Below are 20,315 nucleotides of genomic sequence, written 5' to 3' on the forward strand. Positions count from 1 at the left end.
TGAGTTTTGTGAACTGAGAATTGACTGAGCAAGTTCAGGACTCTTGGTACCTGTTCTGTGCTCCCCAGTTGCCTTCCTTATTCACATTCATATTTCACTGTGTAAGAGCATTTACAAAATAATAGTACCGTTCAAGAAATAAAGGCATTAAGAACAAGGGTCTACAAATCTCTCTGAACATTTCTTCAAGCACATCAGTTCATCTTGGTTGATCTGTCCCTTGGATTGTTACTTAACTACATTCACTTGTAGCATCCGATGTCCTACTGCATTTGATCTGCATCATTCTCATTTCCATAATGGTTTGCATAACTTGATAAGAAATCTGCAGTGTATTTTGCTACTTCGAGAAAAGACGTCAAACTAACATAATCTGTTAGTTCTGACAGCTCAAATTAATGAACTGTATCTTTCCTTGGCAGGAGAGGAGGAGGAGGGGAAGACTGAGAGCTAGAGGCTCGGCTTTAGCGTTTATCAGTTCTCTGAGAAGGGAAATCTGTTTCTGTGGTCGAATAATGAATTGCATATGCTTGTAATTACAGACATCTCTGTGCTCTGCGTGTCACTTAAAGGCTTTTATTCGCGGTGTTAATTTCCTGTGTTTCTTCATTGTTTCTACAGGTCCAAAGAAAATAATTTAAACAATTAAGTCAACTGAAATAAGCATATAATTAGATACTATAAAGAAAATCCTCTTTAATGACAGGATTTGGGGGGAGGGGACACAGGAGACACGCTCAGCCCTCGAACAAGCTGTTTTCTTCCTCCGACAAAAAACTGGGTACATTCTGAAACTTATTTCAACAGACTCTGGCTTGTTACTGTGGCTACAAGGAAACACGTGTTTGTATTCCTGGAAGGAAGGGGGGTAAACTTTACCACAATCCTGGACAATTTATTTTCCAAAGAAAGGAAAACCAAAAATCCCTTTTAAAATTAGCCCCCAGTCCCAAAACAGGTCTTTAAGTCTGTGCATCTCGGGAGCTCAGGCACTCCAGGAGACCTGGATTTAGAGGCCGGGTAGTGAGGACTGTCCTGCGTGCCTTTCCCTGGTGTGTAGCTCCACATAGCGGCGATGGCCTATGGAACTCGCACAGAGGCGGGCGGCAGGGAAGCAGAGTCGGCCTGGGCCTCCGGGAGCAGGGCGGGTCCCCTGGAGGAGTAGGCTGTGGACTGAGCTCCATGCGCCTCCCTCCTCGGAACGCGCGCTTGCGCTAGGCAGCCGCATCCAGCTCTCCCGCGATGCTGCCCAGGGGACCCTGCAGAGCTCCGCCTCTCCACCTGGGAACCACCGCAGCCAGGGCTCCCGCCCGACGCCGAACTGCACAGCTGGAGGAGCCGGGAGCCCCAGAGGAGGCTGTAGGAGGCTGAAGAGAGGCGAGCCTGGGAGGCCAGGAGCCGGCAGGGGAAAGCCTGCCCTCGGGAGACATTCTCCCAAAGCAGAAGTCTGAGCTGCACTAGTTTGGTGCGTGGAGATGTGCGCTGCTCCAGACTTGGGTCTAGCCGTCCCCTGCCCTCTTTACCACGCAGCGCTTGCTACGTGGACGTGATGTTAAGCAGTTTCCCTGTTTCCTTTCCTGTGTTTCATTTACCCATGTCGTTGCACTCCCGCCTGCTCCGGATTCCAAGTGTGGGTTGCTGAGCCCTCAAGACCATCCACCCCAACTCTTGTCCCGGTCCATACTGAGTACCTCGCTCAAAGTGGGGTGGGCAGGCCACCGCCGCAGCGAAGAGCCCGCGTGGGGAGGGAAGAGCCAGCACCAGTGCCTATGCCAGGGTGCCACTGCAGGGTCCTTGGGTCTGCCTGGGTTCTCTGGCCTAGAGCTCTGATTTACCTGATGCACTTCTCTCATCCCGGCCTTTGTGGTGCAAGTCACCTACTCCCTTGCTGGAACCCTGGCTGTGGGCAGCACGCAGGGGACTCAGCCTGGAAGCCCCATTTCATGCTATCTCCAGCAGCCTCGGCCCAGTTCGCTTTTTCCGCCTGCGGCCACTTGGAACCCAAGGTAGCCAGAAGCGTTTCCCGGTTCCTCCCTGCTCTGTTTTCCTATTCTGTGACAATAATCTGTCTTTCTTTTGGTGGGGGACGGTAATTTGAGCATCTTTACTGTGTCATAGTGGAATTCCACATAGGAGTTCTCAAAATGGAAATGTGCACCCCCACTAGCAAGCAAGGTTCCGAACTCCCCCTCCCCCAGCTATTAAGCAAGGTTCTGAGCCCCCTCCCTTCCCAGTAAGCAAGGTCCCTAGCCCTCCAAAATAGCCTTTCCGAAGTCTTATATAATTAAATAAAAATAAAGACTCCGGAGGTTCCAAAGCGTCTCTAGATGTTTTAGCTCTCTCTCCCTCTCTCCTCTCTCTCTCTCCTCTCTCTCTCTCTCTCTCTCTCTCTCTCTCTCCTCTCTCTTTCGTGCGCGCGTATGCGCGCGCGCATGTTCTTGCGTTTTCTTTCATTTCTACCATTAGGAAACTCGTTGGGGCCACTGGAAACTCAGGAGAGGCTCAGCTTTTATTTCCCATGGATGCCTGCCTTTCCGGAAACGCGACGAGTGTGTAAGCAGAAGGACATGTGAGCGAGACAATCGGTTCCTGCTAAGAAATAAACCACCGGGGAGAACTGACAGCACTGAAGTCCGGGGAGCAGCTGGAGGAGACTGAGGGGGAGCTGGGGTCGGTTGCTCAGCGGGGATCCGGGCCCCCGCGCTTCAGCACCGGAGGCGAATGGACAGCGTCTCCCAGCAAGGCTGCAGCCTTTGGGACAGAACTGCGCTGCTGCCTCCACTCTCCTCCCTGCTGCTGTGGTCGCCAAGATCAGCCCAGCGCTCCCATCCTCACAACCAGAAGGCGGTGCCTGCGAATCCCCCTGCCCCTGTTCCCTCTTTTGATGGAAGAACAGTCCTTTCCCACTCGCCACGCGTAGCTACCTGGTTCCGCCGAGTACTCTTGATCTACAGTTAAACTCCAGGCAGCAACTTCAAGGATAATTTTTCTAGGAGCTGGGTAGAATGCAGGCAGAGGAGTGAACTGGAAGTTCTTGGCGGCACTGAGGAATCATGGGCTCTGCAGCAGGGGCTGACATACTCAAAGGCCCACAGCTCTCGAAATAACGTCCCTGAGTGAATCTCAGCTGTTATGGAACTAGCTTTGTGAGAGGTTGGAGATACTCAAAACCCAACTTTGGAGAAGCTAAAAGACTTCTATTTCTCCACTCAGCAGGTAAGTAATAATACTATTATATCTGTTTTATGCAATTTGAATTAATAATTTCTTGCAAGGTTTAACAGAAAGGATACAAACAGACTTTACTTCGTGGATTTAAAAAATGAGTAATTTGATTATTTAAAAATGATTGTTCCTAGATTAATGTCTCCAAAAATCTCTTGCTTGCTAAAATAGTCTGATATTTTACTTGTGTGAAGTCGCTTGTGTCACAGTGATGAAAGTAATATGTAGTTGGCTTACACTATTATAATGAGCTTTTCCTTGGACATTTTCTTACTGTTTAAGTAATGCCTTTCAGGATTTGTTCATATCTTGCTAATTGTTTTCTTCAAAACTAATATACACCAGTATTTGCTGTTCTTACACATTCAGTTGACAATGATTCTGCATCTGGTATACAACACCTGCAACTCACAAAGTTGGAGGTGCTTTAGCTACTTCCAATGTATTTTGTAGGGTTATAATTTGCTACTTCATTTACAGGAACAAAAATGTGTACAAATGGACATGTGATTCCTTTCTTTTTCAGGCACCCAAGGATAGCTGCACCTGTAGAATTGTCTACAGATATACACATCCCACTTAGAACCCCTTTCAGGCTTTTAAACCCTGAGGTAATTGGCTCAAATGAGACCCTCTAGAAGGCAGGAAGTGAACAGTTATCTTGTTGCTCATTAAGAGAGCTGGGTTTCCACAGCATTCCAACAGATTAGTTCCACAAAATATGATTTTCATTGAAATCAAGTAGGTGATAGATACTAATAAGTTCTTACAAATCTTAAGCTTTAAAATGGTAATTAAATCTTTTTTTTTTTCCTTGATTCTTTCTAGAATCTTCCTTTGGAGCTTTAAAACTGAAATCTTTCACAGTGACCTTGATAAGTATTATGCTTTAATGAAATAGGTTTGCTTGGTAAAAGCAGTTATACAAATTTATAGCTCATGCCTGACATAAAAAAAAAAAAACCTTCAATTCAAGAGAGCAAATTTATTTCACAGGATGGAGAGTGTTGACTTACCAGGAAGGATTTTACTGTCATGGAAATACATGTGATAGTGTATGCATGACCAAGTCTGTGGAAAGAGTTTGCTCCTTTGAAAAAGTACAGAAGCTCTGGAGATTTTTCTTTTAATTTTATGAACCATAGCCGTATGTTTCTCTGAAAATAAAGTTCCCCTACTTCACATTTACACTTACTCCCACATTCTCATTTGAACTCTGAATCTTCAGAGGTAGTTAAGGTGGCTCCTGGTGGGCTGATGGCACGTGTTTTATGTTGGCTGACAGTACCAATCATACATACTCTGAGGAAATACCATTCTGAACTGTCATTTACAGTTCACCATGGAGCTGCTTACGTCTCAGAAAAAAAAACAGAGGATTTATGTCGCTGAACTCCTTGGGGGCTCTTCTGCCCTACGTGTCGTGTCAGACATAATCACTGGAGGAGTAGACAGCTGCATTGTCGTTGTGGATCCCTGCAGTTTGTTCCTCATAGAGTCCGTTTATGTTTCCAGTCTATGAGACAGGGAGGTGAAAGTGCCACATGGTAGACATAATCATGTTTTAGGAGCATTACAGCATGTGGAGAAACTATTGTTTCGGTTGCCAATTAATTAGCATAGATGGACTCCCCCATCAGTGGAGCATAAAATGAGATCAGGGAATGTTCTCGAACGAAGCCTGTGGGTGTACGGCGGCAGTTCCCTTTTCAGTGGTTGAGGGGCAGGCTTTCTCTACATAGAACTGAAACTGCATAAAGTCAAACTCACCTCCATAAAATCCCTTTGGAGATTTGGTCAGTGAAAGAAATAACTCGAATCCATCCTTTCAAATTCAGGAATGTTTATGCAAGCCTTCGCCAAGCCTCATCCCTGGAGAAATGTGGTTACAGTTACAATTTGTGAAATTATTTTGTAGCTGTCAAAATCTTAATTTATAATCACATTAAGTAAATTATAAATAAATGGATAGACAGGAAAATAATACAGAATTGAGAGTGTTACTGAAAATCAATCTTCATCTTGAATACACCTCATCTCTGGAAATAAATCAGTACTTTAGTTTAGGAAACTCCTCCCGTGCATGAAATCAATGCCTATCTCAGTTGTTAGCTTGTTTTATTATTGGAAAAGTAAGTATGAGGTCTAGAATTATTGGACACAAGAATAGGTAATTCAGCATATTCTCTGATTGAAAAAGTTTTTGTTGGATAAGATTAAATGTTTTTGGCTCCTACATCTGTTAGATAAAAAATGCAAATAGCCAGGCGTGGTGGCACATGCCTTTAATCCCAGCACTTAGGAGGCAGAGGCAGGGAGATCTCTGTGAGTTCAAGGCCAGCCGGGTCTACATAGTGAGTTCCAGGCCAGTTGGGGCTACAGGGAGACCCTGTCTCAAAAAAGACCAGAAAAAATGCAAATAGAAGTTCATAAATGGGAAAATTTGTGTGTGTGTATCATATATGTGTATAGGTCTGTGTGTGTGTGTGTGTGTGTGTGTGTGTGTGTACGTGTGAAACTGTGGTTTTAAATTAGTCTTAGAATCTACTCAGTTGCTTTCCTTTTTTTCTATAGAAAGGGAATATTGAGAAGTTAGAAAGAAGTTCTAACTTGAATATTTACATAATAAAATATTATAAAACATCGTATTTGATTTCCAGGCATGGTGAATCATATCTTTCATTTCCGCATTAAAGAGGCTGGAGCAGGAGAATTAATCTAAGTTAGAATCCACCCTGGGATGCATAGTGAACTCCAGGTCAGCTTGGGGCTACTGACTGGGAATCTGTCTCATTCTACAACACAAACACAAAGATCAAAACCTAGAAAAAAAAAAATGCCTGGCTAAACTTTTGTGCAGATTATATAAATCCCTATTGATGATTCTAATGTAATTGTCATTAATATAGATCATATTAGATTTGAATACCCATGGTTAACAGTGGAGTTATTTATTTACTTGAATTTCAAAAATTAAAAATTGATTTAAAAATATGAGACTATTTCTCAAATTTAATAAGGTCTTTTGGTAGCTGACATTGATTTACCAGGTAAAAGCCATGAATTACAGACAGAAATGTTTACTCACTGCAGTCTACATAAAAGAAAAACTACTAATGAAGAAAATAGTATGGTAAGCTCATAGTATGGCAAGTGGAAATTGTGTCCACTTTCAACAGACCTCTCCTGAAACTGTCACAATGGCCACAGAGGAGGTAGAAATCATTTGCTTGGCTAAATGTGTAGAATACAGCAGAGAGAGAGAGAGAGAGAGAGAGAGAGAGAGAGAGAGAGAGAGGCTATGCACCATGAAATAGAAAAGCAAGTACTTTTGGACAATATAACAAGGCTGGTTCATAAAGTGCTGGCTGTGAGATGTTGCACAAGTCACTCAACTTACTGAGAGCCTTGATTTTTTTCCTGAAGTGGAACAACTTTAACAGTCAATAAGAATCAGATCTTTACATCCAGATGGGCTTATGTATTTCTCAAGTATTAAAGAAATGGTTGGACGAAATCAATTTCATGGACATCTAAATATGAGGCTCTGAGGGTCTTTTGGAATCTTCAGTGTTCTATCTGTGAATTATTGTAAGTGGTTTCTTATAGTATTTATTATTCATGGAAAAATTTCCTGAAAATTGCTGGATGTTAGGAATTCCTTATGCACTTAAGGACTCTCTATGTAAATAACATATATCTTTCTGATAATACTGCAGTATTTTTAACCTCTTTTTGGTATAAATATTTTAACCTAGGCAGAATTAGGTTTAACAATATTTATTGTTCAACATTGATTGATGCCATGTTTTCTACCAGGTTGTCAAATCTAGGTCAATAACACCCAACTTTAACAACTTTCATTTTGTCATTTTGTTGTCTCTGTGTCATAATTTCCTTTTCTATAAAAAAGGTTAATGTTTATCACTAATGGTGCAGACAAGGAAACTCAGAAGTTTAAGTAGACCTTCAAACAACCCAAAACACACATGCATGAAGCTTTTGATTTGGTTTCTGGTCAGTGAGGATAGAATGCAGTGTGAAAGTTGTGGGGCTGACGTATGTAACTGGCATGCTGATGATGTCAAGATACCGATGAAGCACTGATCCTAGTCACACATCTCTTCAGGAAACCACAAGTTATACACAACATGTTATTGTTTACTGATTTTCATAAGATGGAATTTTAGAAGTTACTATAATTGTCAATGTAATTTGTTAATATTTGGTCTGTATAAATTTCTAGACTATCACTAAATATGCTGATGGTATGTTTAAAAATGTAAATTATTGTTTGTTACTATAGTCATTTCTAGTATGTTTTGCTGTTAAATTATTTGATGGGCAGTACAGAGTATTAGAAATTTATAATTATTTATAGTTACAATTTTTGAACTGTGAAAACGGATTTCTTATCACTTACCTAACAAGAAAGGAGTAGATATTAAAGGACAGCAGGAAAGAAAGTGATAGGAAATGAGACTAATTTCCTGGGTCTGAGACCTTTGTCATGCTATCATTCTGAAGCTATACTAACATTGTATAGACTCGAAGTGCTAGAAGATACTTTTGATTTTCATTGTTGATCTTCATCTAGCCAGCAAAGCCGGAGTGCTAGAGTTTATTATGAAAAGAAAACAGTAATTAAACAATTCACTTAAATACTAACTTTAATATACATACTCACATATATTTTTAAAGTGAAATTTGTGAAGTAATTACAGCTATATGTGTACTTAACACATATATTATCAGTCATTCAAGATTTTAGCTGATGTTTTAATGTTTTTAAAGGGACAACCACTTGGTAATTATACTAAATAAATTAATAGAAGCATCTTTTAGAAATTATATCACATTTTAGCAGTAATATATTAAAACATTGCAAACAATGTGCCGTGCAATGCCCACAGAGGACAGAAGAGGCTGTTGATCCCCTGGAACTGGAGTTACAGACAGTCGTTAGCTGCCATGTGGGTGCTGGGATTCTAATCTGGGTCTTCTGCAAGAACTGTCAGTGTTCTTAACTGCTGAGCCATATCTCCAGTTCCAATGCTGTAAATATTTTTTAAAAATACAAATAACAATGCATTTCTTCATTCCCCAAGAAATCCATGGTAAAGAGTAAATATGTAAGATTAAGAAACTTTACTAATTTAGGTGTAAAAGAAGTGTTATGCAGTGAAAATCTCAGTCCAACATTGTTTTTGTGGGTTTTTTTTTCTTATGATTATGTGATCATGGATAAATCATTTTATCTTGAATTACTAGCTCATGCTCATTGGGTTTTTTGCTCCTGTAGGGAAATCAATACTCTGTCCATTGCAAAATTATATAAAAACCTATGGTTTTATGTGAACTCAAAACTCTTCCTCCTGTTCCTATTCTCCCATGGTGGGAAGAGCATCAGATTAAGAATTTACATTCCCATGCTATCTTACCATCTGTAAAACTGGATTCAGGAGTATCCCTCAGTCTTGAGTTCATTTTCAAGCAAACTTTAGTTTTGTGGTAAATCTGCCCCAATCTCTCTTCCGTCCCTCTCTGTTCCCTTTTCCTCCCCAGTTTTCTCTTCTTTTACATCTTCTCATTCATTCTATATCAACATAATTTCCATTTCAAATCCACTTATCTCTTTTTGCAGTTCCAGTTCTTTCATGAAGGTTGGCTGAGTCAATGTTACCAACTAAGACTCAAGCTTAAAATAAAGTGCTTCAAAAACCTGACTGACAGGGTGGAATGATCTTTAAATAACTATTATGATGCATGTCTCAGTAGAAAGTGTACCCCAGTGTAAGACAGGAAACAATAAACGTCCATTGAACTGCTGTCTCTTAAAACTTGTTTTTCTTAGAAAAGAGCAGTTGAAGATGAAATGCTTAGTGGGTATATTTTTACTTCATTTTTCAATAATGAATGCTGTCAGAGGCACACAAAGGCATAAAGTTCAATGAGACCAAAATTTTCTCCTTTTATAAATTTTTGTCCTATATGAGCTTTTAACCATCAATTTCAAATATTATTTCCTAATTTGTCATATGCTAGATGTGTTATTGGTTAGACTGTTTATCTTCAGAATTCTTAATCTCTTAAATTTTGAGCTAAACCCTAAAACCCAGTTGAGCTCGGTGTCTACATTAAACACCAAGGAATATTAAAACAGGTTAAATTTACATTCATGGTAGTCAAATTTATTAATTGTAGTCAATTTATTAATTGAATAGTGAACCTAAATACACACACACACACACACACACACACACACACTACTTGGGAGGTTATCTATTTGAACTTTTGTTTTCTCTGGGTAGTTGTATATTTATTTGTAGATAATCAGGTAAAATAGTCATTAAAGACAATAATAAAGTTTGCCTTAGCCACTGAAACTGACTTTACTAGCAGCATTGTACCGTAGTATTGACTAGACATGCTGTGGGTGACCTCTAAAGGTGGTGCATCCCCTTTCATTGTTATAAATCCCTACTGTAAATGCATTGAAGCTCTTTGTCTTCTTTTCATTTGATGTAAAATGCTTCATGTTTCTAAAAGAAATTTCTGAACATGAAGAATGAACTCAAAGAGAAGTCACAACATTCTCAACTTCCTGAGTGTTTGTTTTTTATTTTTTACTGCATTTATTTATTTGTATGTGTGATAAGCCTCACTGGATTTCAGAGAATGAATTGCTGGATCAGTTCTGTCCACCCACCATATGGATCCCAGGGATTGAACTCAGGTCATCAGTCAAGAGCCTGAAGGGCCTAAGCCATCTCTCTGGCCCTCCTGAGTGTGTTGTTTTACTTTTCTGATGCTATGACCTAGAAGACCAGTGGAGGCACTGCTAGTACTGTAGGGGCTGCTAGGATTCCCCAGACAGTTCAACAGACATCAGATAGTTTGTCTTATCCTCAAATTCCTTTCCCAAGCCACTGAGATTCTCTGGATAACTGCCTGACTTTATCATGGATACTGCAGGTTAAATTACTTACTTTCTGGAGGCCAATTAAGTTTTGTAAACCATTAGTGTGCCGTTGAGCAAATTACCTTTTCAGTGTGTGAAAAGACTCCCCAGTAACCCAAAGGAGTGAATATACCACCAAACAGTGGGCAATTTGTTCCATCATTGCTGTGGGATCAGACAGTTTAAATCATTAACAGGAGCTTTTGCAAAGTATCACCGTGCAGAATTGAGTCACTGTCTAAGTCATGAAGGGTGACCAGGGGTTGGCCTGTGTGGAAGAGGGAGGAGGGACTGGGATTGAAGTTCCCCTACCTGAAACCTATAGATCAACAGCCAGCCAAATCTCAGTGTCTCCATGGAATCCCTCCATGTCATCTGTGCACATTTCTTGGAAACTTGGGAAAATTGGAAAGTCAGCAACCTGTAGTCCCAGGAAATTAACTGGCTATAGATTTATATATAAGTGTTCTTTGTGAAATCGTCATCTCTTATTTTTAATGCAGTCATAAATGGATATTTTTGCCTTGACCATGTTTGTGAAATAAAATAATTTATTCTCTCTCAATTAAAAAATTAATTACATGTAAATGAATGTAGTGAATGTAAGTAACACTTTTGGCTATAACCCTTTACACATTTCTTTATAAATTTACTGCAATGAAGGAGCTCAGGCCTACATGATTAGTGACTATTATCTTCTGTTGCTGTTGCTATTCGACTTGAAATATTTGGAAATCCAACTCAAAATGATTTTAAGGTTTTTTCTCTCAATTATGACTTTCATTTCAATATTTATAAGCATACATAAAACATGATATTCAATTGGATCTTTCCCCCCACACACATATATGATATATCATGTAAAAATATTGAGAAATGCTGAAATCTAATAAGTACACATATGAGAGGAGAAAATTGGTAAAATAGAAATTTCTTTTACATACAATTCAAACATGTTTTTCTCAAAACTAGAATTTCTTTAGAATTTTAGCCAATTTTTCTTTATTTGAAATGGAGGATATGGACAAATTAGATTTAATCACAGAACAATCAATTGTATTCTGAAAACAATATACATTACTTTTACAAGCATATAAGGCTTTCAACAAGCTATTTTCTCCTCTATAGAATTAACCAAATTGCGAGTCTTTTCCTTCAGGGTATAGCCTAGAACATTTGCATATGGGCATCAGTGCAGTCTGCTCAGCTGAGCCAAATTACTGACCCTTTGCTGATGTATCAAGGTTGCATTTTAATAACAGAGTCTTAGGCTTAACATGGCACTAACATAAAAATTTCAAGTATCAATCTGAGTGTCTGTTATAATTCTTCCTAATGAAATTGGAATTTATACATTTGGAACAAGGCAACTATGTGACACCACACATACACACACACACACACACATACACACACAAAGGAAAGTTGGCACATGATGAATTAGTTAGCATTTCTTTTTGTAAAGAATAAAAGCTCTCTGGTTCTCAACAAAGAGTTTGTGAGCTGTATGGCAGTATTGTGAACAAGGCGATCATTTATAAATGCCCTCTTTATATTTAGGAAATGATTATGGGATGCAGCTGTGGGTTTTAGTGACTTTAAATAAAATATGCTAAAAAATGTGTTAGCAGTAAATTCCTAAAAGAAGATAATCAAGACATTATAAAGCAACATTAGACCTATATATTGTTTTTTTAAAGTAATATATGTGTTCCTATAACTCTAGTGACTTCATAATTTTCAAGGGTATTTTGAAGAAAATTTCAAGGCAAATAAATTATGATTAATAATTTATTTATTTTTACAAAGTGATTAAGATTAATACAGAGATTAGATCTTCTAAAAGCAATAAAGCTTCATATATGCAATTAATAAAAAGTTGAAACATTTAAATTTCCATTGTATAGAGAATTATATGATTCACATGCAATATTCCAAAATATAATATTTTGGCATTTTAACTATTTAGTCTTTACTAAGAAAGAAGAATGTACTATGTAGGATAAAATAGCTTTCTATAAAAGTCTCTGTTCAACACTGTGTTGCTGATATTTCCACAAGTCCTAATTTCAATGATCAAGTGCCCAGAATAATGATGAGAAGCAAACATACCTCATAACTTGCTGATTTCTGTTTAGCTGTTTGTAGGCCATGTCAGCATGCAGAATCATGCTGTAAAGTTTCATTTGAAAAACTGAGGTTGCTCACCAGCTTCAAGAAGATTAGAGTGTAATGAAGCAAAGAAAACTATTGTGCCATCAGGATGTCATTAGGGGGCGGAGCTGGAAAAGGGTTTATGGATTATTACACCCAGTTGACCCTCAGAAATATTTAACATTTATTATAATTTTCAAGTTCAGTTCATGACTTAGTTGAAATGCTGCCATGTAATTAATGATATTCCTGAAATGGTCAGGGAAAGAGGAGTGATTATCAGTCAGCATGAGCTAATGTAACCATAGCAGCAAGTAGCAGAAGGAAGCAGAGTTGCTGAAGGAGAGGTAGGGTATGGGGGATGGGTGGACACACACTTTCCAGTCTCTCCCAGAGATACACATAAGTAAACCAGTGTTATATGTGGACAGTTACTACATTTCATGTTTTTCTTTGTGGATAATGATAAACTTCTTTATCTACCTATCTATCTATCTATCATCTATCATCTATCATCTATCTATCTATCTATTATCTATCTATCTATCTATCTATCTATCTATCTATCTATCTATCTATCTATCTATCTGTCAATCCTCATCATCTATCATTTTGGTCATTTTGAGTCAGGGTCTCCCTATAGCCCCAGCTGCCTAGGACTCACTACATAGACCAGATTGGCCTCGAACTCACAGAGATGCACCTACCTCTGCCTCCTAAGTGCTGGGATTAAAGGCACGTGCCACCACAATAATTATACCCTTTAGAGAAGTCCTGGAGATAGTTACTTGTGAAGCTCCATCTAGCATTTCCAAATGTAATGTTCTATGAATTACAGTGTGGAATGAGAACTTGGAATTGGTATTTGAATAATACTGTGAAGTAGAATATAGCCTTCTTCAGATTCTACCATTGTTCACAGGACTCATTTGCATCTGTGAATATGTATTTGTTTACAATTTAGTCCACATACAGACTCAGAGAAGCACCATCACAATCAAGATGCACAGTATTTTATCACCACAGAAAGACTTTCTCTTTATATTGTGACTTAGACCATGCTTCCCTGGAAATTGCTTTCCTGTTTTCTGTCTCAAGAGTTTTTTTACTTTGAGACTATTATATTAATAGTATCATATTGTATCTAGAAATTAGTAACCGCTTTCTAACCAAGGGTAATGACTTTTAGAACACTCTGGGATTTTGTATGTGTAATTTGCTTTAGGGGCTTATAAGTTAGTTTGCCTACTTACTGGTTGGAGGATATTTGAGTTGCTTTCTTTTGCTTAAAGATATCATATATATCCACATAAGACAATTTGCTGTACAGTAATATATAGCTAAAAGTCTCTCTCTGTACGTATTCTTGATTATTTCAAAGATGTGTTAACAATATATGTTGAAGTCAACAGTGTGTTAGGGAGAACTTTGCTCCTGAGCCAGTAACAGTGTACTAAATTTTAAACACATAGATTTCCTCCATAGAATAATGACTTTATATTCATGCAATATTAGTTTCTTTGTCTTCCTAAGCACCAATTTCTCATATGTAACAAGTATTAAAAAAAAAACATTTCTAAGAATTAATTAAAAAGTTAAGTAATTGAAAATAAATCCTGATACAAATATTGATTTCTATGAATAGATTCTAAGTACAATATTTTCTCAATGTAGGAATATCCCATATGTATCATACCAACAAAGCAAAAGTAGTTTAAACATTTAAAAAATTTGTGTATACTGTGACCAAATATATCATTTATAATTCCTATTATTTAGAAATTTTCAAGTATATGTAAAATTGAACTATATATTGTAACATAAATCAAGCTATGCCCATTTCAAATTATTTTAATTGAACACAATTTTTCATCATCAGAGTTTTAATACTTCTCTGTTGTGGATCATACCCAGGGCCTCACATATGTTAAGCAAGGAATCCACCATTGAACTACATCCCTATTCCTCATCAAGAGATTTGTTTGTTAAGTGACAGAGTAGGTCAGGCTTGCATGAAATTCATGATTCACCTACCCCAGCCTCCCAAGTGCTGGAATTACAGATTTGTGTCAAACGAATTAATAAAAATAGTTACTATAAATTAATATAAATAGCTAGTCTTTCCAATGAGACATCTAAGTTGTTTCTATGGATAAAGAGTTATTTCTGTAGTAAGTATAATTTGGGGATATATGCATGAAAGTGATAATATACTAAGTCAATTACAGGCTCTCTGAGGAACCTCCACACTAATATCTTCAGTGGCTGCACCAATTTTCACTCTCAGCAGCAATGGATAGGATTCACCTTTCTCCACATCTTCACCAGCACTTGTCATTGTTTTCTTTGGAAATTTGCCAGTCTGAGAGGGGTAAGATGAAATCTCAAAGTTGTTTTAATCTGATTTCCCTAGTGACTAAAGATGTTGAACATTTAGTATTTCTCAGTTACTTGCTTTTTATTTTTAGAGAACTTCCTGTTTAGCTTCTTGCCCCACTTTTGATCTGGGTTGTTGTCATTTTTATCTCTTGGTAAATTGTAGATACTAACCTTCTGTCAGACGTACAGCTGGTAAAGATTTTTTCCTCATTCTAAAGGCTGGCTCTTCACTGGTGTGTCCTTTAATGTACAGAAGCTTTTTAGTTTCATATAGTCCCATGTCTCAATTGTTGGATCTAATATTTACGCTATGGGAATCTGTTCAGAAACTCTTTTCCTGTGCCTATAAAGTCCAGTGTGTCTCCTATTTTCTCCTATCTCTGATTCAGGGAATCTGATCTTATGTTGAGGTCCTTAATCCACTTGGAGTTGAGTTTTGTGCAGGGTGAGAGATATGGATCTGGTTGCATTCTTCTACATATTAATATTAATTTTCTTGGCACAATTTTTTGAAGAGGCTGACTTTTATTCACCTGTGATTATTTTTGGCACCATTGTGGCAGCCACTGTGTGGGCTTATGTCTTCATTTTCTCTTCTATTCCATTGCCCTACATGTCTGATTTATTGCCAGTACTCTGCCGATTATGCATATATATATATATATATAGAGAGAGAGAGAGAGAGAGAGATGCAAAATACATTTGAATTTAGAGTCTAAATAAAATATTTAGGATAACAAAGATGGGAAATTTCCAAAGCAAAGGAGCCTAGTTTTATCTCTTATTTCGTGGAAGGTGATCTGCACGAAATGATCTGCACACTGAAGCAGCAGGAAGCATTTGTGGATTCCATAAGGCTCCAAGAAATGTCATCTTTTGGGGCACTGACTGTGAGAGTTCAACTTCCTTTTGCTTCCATGGACCATTAGTGCAGTGGGAACTGGATATGACTGGTCATTGATTCATTAGATATGCTGAATGAGATAGGAAGATCATATAGTTATTGTTTTTTAACAGTTACTTTGTACTTAGCTATAAACTTTCTAATGTTTTAATAAAACAAAAAATGAATGGAATCGCACATGTTTATGGACTGTTGTTATCCGTCCTCTTTCACTTTGTACATTCCTGTCGTTTCACTCAAGTTGTAGCATGAAACCCATAATCATATATACACATATATCTTTTTCATCAGTTGTTGGACTTTGGATTTACCCTCTGTGTTATTGCTGCTAGGTATCAAACACAGTGCCCTGTACATGCAAGGCTAGGCGGCATTATGCAGCTGCTTTGGTTTTTATTATTAGGATTACAAATGCTGATGACATGTTTCTATGTCAATATACATCTTCAATTTTCCTGTGTATGTACCAGGTTGGGTCATACAGACTAACGTTTTGATTGCTATTTTGAGGAATTGCATGGTTATGTTTTCAACAGTAGCATTATCTACATTCCAGCTGGTGCTATGTGAAGTCTCTAGTTGTTCCCTACCGTCCTCGACTCCTGTAATTGTCTATCTCTTCATATCAAGACCCTAGAATCCTTATTGCCTTTAACATTTAAACATTTTGTATTTATCTTTATTTTATGTGCATGAGTGTTTGGCCTTAAAGTGTGTTAAGTACATCCATTCATACAATGCCCACGGAAGCCGGAAAAGGGTTCCAGGTCCATTGGAACTGGGGTTAAAGATGGTTGTTAGCTGCCATGTGTGTGTTGGAAACTGAACCTGGGTCCTTAAGAGCACTTGGTGTTCTTAACCACTGAGTCATCACTCCCAGTCACTGACTGTGGTTTTTGATTTTCATTTATTCAGACACAAATGAGGTTAGGTAACTATGAGGGTATTTATTGAACATATGTGTATTTTTCAGATTTGACCCTTTGTAAAGTGGGTTGTTAGTCACTTTCTGTAGAGGTTGGAGGCTCTAGGTCTGATACCTTATCACCTTATTAGATAGATTATTGAAAATCTTTTCTCTCATCATTTGTGATATATTTTGAAGCATTAGAGATTTTAACTTTGGTGACGGTTCCAATTTTTCTATCATTGGTCGTCTGATTTTTGTGTTACATCTAGAAAACTATTGCCTAAACAAAGATCTCAAGATGCGTGTCTAAACTTTCCTCTGAGGATCTTATGTTTAGCTTTTATGAAGTCTTTGATCTTTCTTAGCAATTGCTTTGTCAATGCTGTGCTGTGAGGTCATATTCCCCTTCTGCTGTCCCTATAGTGATTGTCTATGCCAAGCTGTGGGTCTGAGTGCATCTCCTCCTGTCCCTCTAACACTTTGAGAGACTGCAAGAATTGCTTTGGATGATAAATTACGCCCTTTCCGGAAACCAATTGGCCATCAGGCCTAAGCTTTATACATGTTTTAGTTTTTTTATTTTTTTATTTTTTGGAGACAGGGTCTACCTATAGCCCCAGCTGACCTGGAACTCACTGTGTAGACCAGGCTGGCATCAATTTCACAGAGATTCACCTGCCTCTGTCTCTCAAGTGCTGGGATTAGAGGTGTGCACAACCACACCTGGAAGTTTTTGAGTTTTTGAGATGGTCTTGCTGCATATCTAGGCTGGGCTGAAATCCATAACCTTCTGGCCTCAGATGCATAGAGAATGGTACATACATCATGCCTGGGTAGGCTTCATTTTATAAACATGGTTTCATTCTATTGATCCTGATGGCTTTTCTTGGCCCAGTGCTACCTATCTTATTACTGCACTTTTACATCATGATTTGAAATGGGCATGTATGATCTATTCATATTATTCTGTGTAATTTACTGCTCATTAATTCAGATCATGAGTTTTAACTGGCAGTTTCCTGAAGTCAGTTTTAGGAGGTTTGACAAAGACACACACACACACAAACACACACACACACACACACACACACACACACAATAACCAGAACAATCTGTTTAGTGTTTTAATTATTCCAGAGAAAGGCATAAATACAAAGGGGTAGACAAAAATACACAATTACCTTCAAGATATTTACTTGAATGATGTTCACACATAAAACTGAATGACACAATCTGCGTGATCATTGTGAGGACAAAAGTCTATTTTCTGAGTCAAACTGGCTGCCTCCAGCATATCAACCTGAATTTTAAAATGTCATTCTCTAGTCATTGTAATGTATAAGTGACTTCAACCTTGGTATTTGTCTTTTTTATGTATAGCTTTCCTGGTCCTTCATATGGCAGCTATCTATCCATCCATCCATCTATCCATCTATCATCTATCTATCTATCTATCTATCTATCTATCTATCTATCTATCTATCATCTATCTATCTATTTATTATCATCTATCATCTATCAATCATCTATCATCTATCTATCTATCAATCTATCTATTTATCATCTATCTATCTTCTATTATTTATCTAGCTACTTATCTACCTAGTACTTATTGCCATACTATCATGTACCTATTGTTAGGGAAATTATGATTAAATGGTATTTGCAAATCAAGAAATTCATCAGCGTTTGATTCAAATTCTATTTGTATTTTAGATAAATTATTTAAGGAACAAATTCCATGCTATAGTTTCTTCAGGATAGTAAAACCAGCACAAAAATATGCTAATTGTCATTGCCATGATCATGTCTAGAGCACGTATGTCTCCACACCAAAAAGCACAGGTGTGGATAGAAGGGCAATATGGTTATGTATGCATCCAGAATTGCATGTTGTTCAGACAGGTAGAGGACATTTATTTCAATGTGTAATGTTTATAAGAAAATATGGGCTTCCTCCTGAAATCCCATCAATCAAACTGTTTAAACAAGTGTTATTCTTTGTATTACAATGGATTTCTAGAATAATTCATTGAGTAAAAGAGGGACAATTTTAGAAAAAAAGAAAATGCTCTGCTTTGAATTTGGGGAGAAAAATTTTTTAAACTAAAAACAGGTTTTTTCAAGTGATAATGTGTCTACTCAGTACCACAGAGATTGAAGAAAACAAAAGTTCTCCTGTTTAGAAAAATTTACATTGCTTAATAAGACTGACCATGCCGTTGTGGGATTTTAAAAGCCTGAATTCAATACTGCGTTCCAGAATTGATACACCTTAACCTTATCCATGGAAGGAGAGAACGGCTAAGTTGTTAAGTGTAGCTCTCCACAGAGTGTTCCAGGGTGATGTTCCAAGAAAAGCTTGAGGAATGTTCTAAGAAAATGAGGACTTGGAAAAATACCTTTAGTGGTGCCCACACTATTTCCTTTGTTGAAGGTCTCCAAAGTCAGAATTCAGTTTGGGAAGTAAGCATAGGTTTACAATGGCTGAGTTATGCGTGAGAAGAATTTTACATGTGGAGCTGAGGTAAAAGCAAATCATCAAGTAGAGGCGGCAGCTCTGTTTAAGCACATGGTGATTCCAACCACCCAGCCTCTGTTATGACACAGCAAGAAAGACTGAATCCCCTTTGTATTTCAGGGCCCAAGTTGAACTCCAGCTCAGGTACGGCTTTGGTTCTGCCCCTGGCACTCTCATTGGTTATCCTGATAAGCCAGAGTCCCTACATGTTGGCACCAGGAAAAACCCAAGGTGCAAGTCACCTACCTACTAAGCAGATATACTCAGTCATGGTCTTCCAAAATCTTACTTTTATTTCTATCTACTCTTAATTTTTCTTAGTAGAAAATGAGGTATTACTGTGCCTTTTCTGTTTTATGTGTCATACTATAATGTCTGTGATCATTCATTTGACAACACAATAGACTTCTGCATTTGCAATTTGAATTAATTAATTGGTCATATGAAAGCGGTCCAATTAAAGCTAATTAATGTTTAAACTAAAACAGGTTTATAAGTGTAAACAGAATCTTAATTTGAATGTACCACATTGACTTAGTGAGCAAAGACTGGTTTTCTAAAATGCAAGGACTTAGGGGTCATGGCAAATTAATCCATATATCTTAAAGGGCTTCAAAGGAATAGGGATCATTACCAGAGTTGACAAATACTTTGTCTGCTAAATGAATACCCTGTAAATCTAAAACTAAAAACAATGAAGATAAAACAATATTTGCCATTATATTTTAACTTGACTTCTATGATTACTTGTCTTGAAAATTCGATATGATGAAAAAAAGTATTCAAACCCAATTTTATTAACATTTTCCTGGTTTTTACTTTGAGGTGATTGTACACTGGATTTAATATTCTTTTAAAAATAATTATAGCTAGGGTTTGTAGTAGTATATGCTTGTAATCCCAGCCCTCAAGAAACTGAGGTAGGAGAATAAAAATTTGGGGGTCAGGCTTGGCTACATAGCAAAATCCTGTCAAAAAGGAATCATTACATAACATGTAAAGAATAATAGCATTGTAAAGAATAATAGAAATACCATTTAAATGTGTAATATTTAAAATATGAATTAACAAGTCGGATCAAGTAAACTGATAAAAAAATCATAAGAATTTTTGTGAATAAGACAATGATAATTATTTCTTCTATAAAATTTATATTAACAACATTTGTGTTCTTTCATAACATTCTGATTTCTCTAATTGGCACTGATGTCAAAATGTACAACTATATCCCGTAATTATTCTTTCTCCTTACTTTCAGAGA

General features: G+C 37.6%; 1 protein-coding gene across 2 annotated transcripts in view; it reads left to right on the plus strand.

Moving 5' to 3' along the window:
* The first annotated feature begins 2,419 nt into the window (after positions 1 to 2,419).
* The window catches only part of Sntg1 (syntrophin gamma 1), a 910,195-nt gene continuing 892,299 nt past the window's right edge, over positions 2,420 to 20,315 (plus strand). For both annotated transcript variants that reach the window (XM_008850594.1, XM_008850595.1), the window contains exon 1: positions 2,420 to 3,216. The gene's annotated coding sequence lies outside the window, so the exon portion shown is untranslated. The remainder of the gene's footprint in view (positions 3,217 to 20,315) is intronic.

Source organism: Nannospalax galili, unplaced genomic scaffold (assembly GCF_000622305.1).
Source record: "Nannospalax galili isolate Female #2095 unplaced genomic scaffold, S.galili_v1.0 scaffold745, whole genome shotgun sequence".
NCBI classification, from domain to species: Eukaryota; Metazoa; Chordata; class Mammalia; order Rodentia; family Spalacidae; genus Nannospalax; species Nannospalax galili.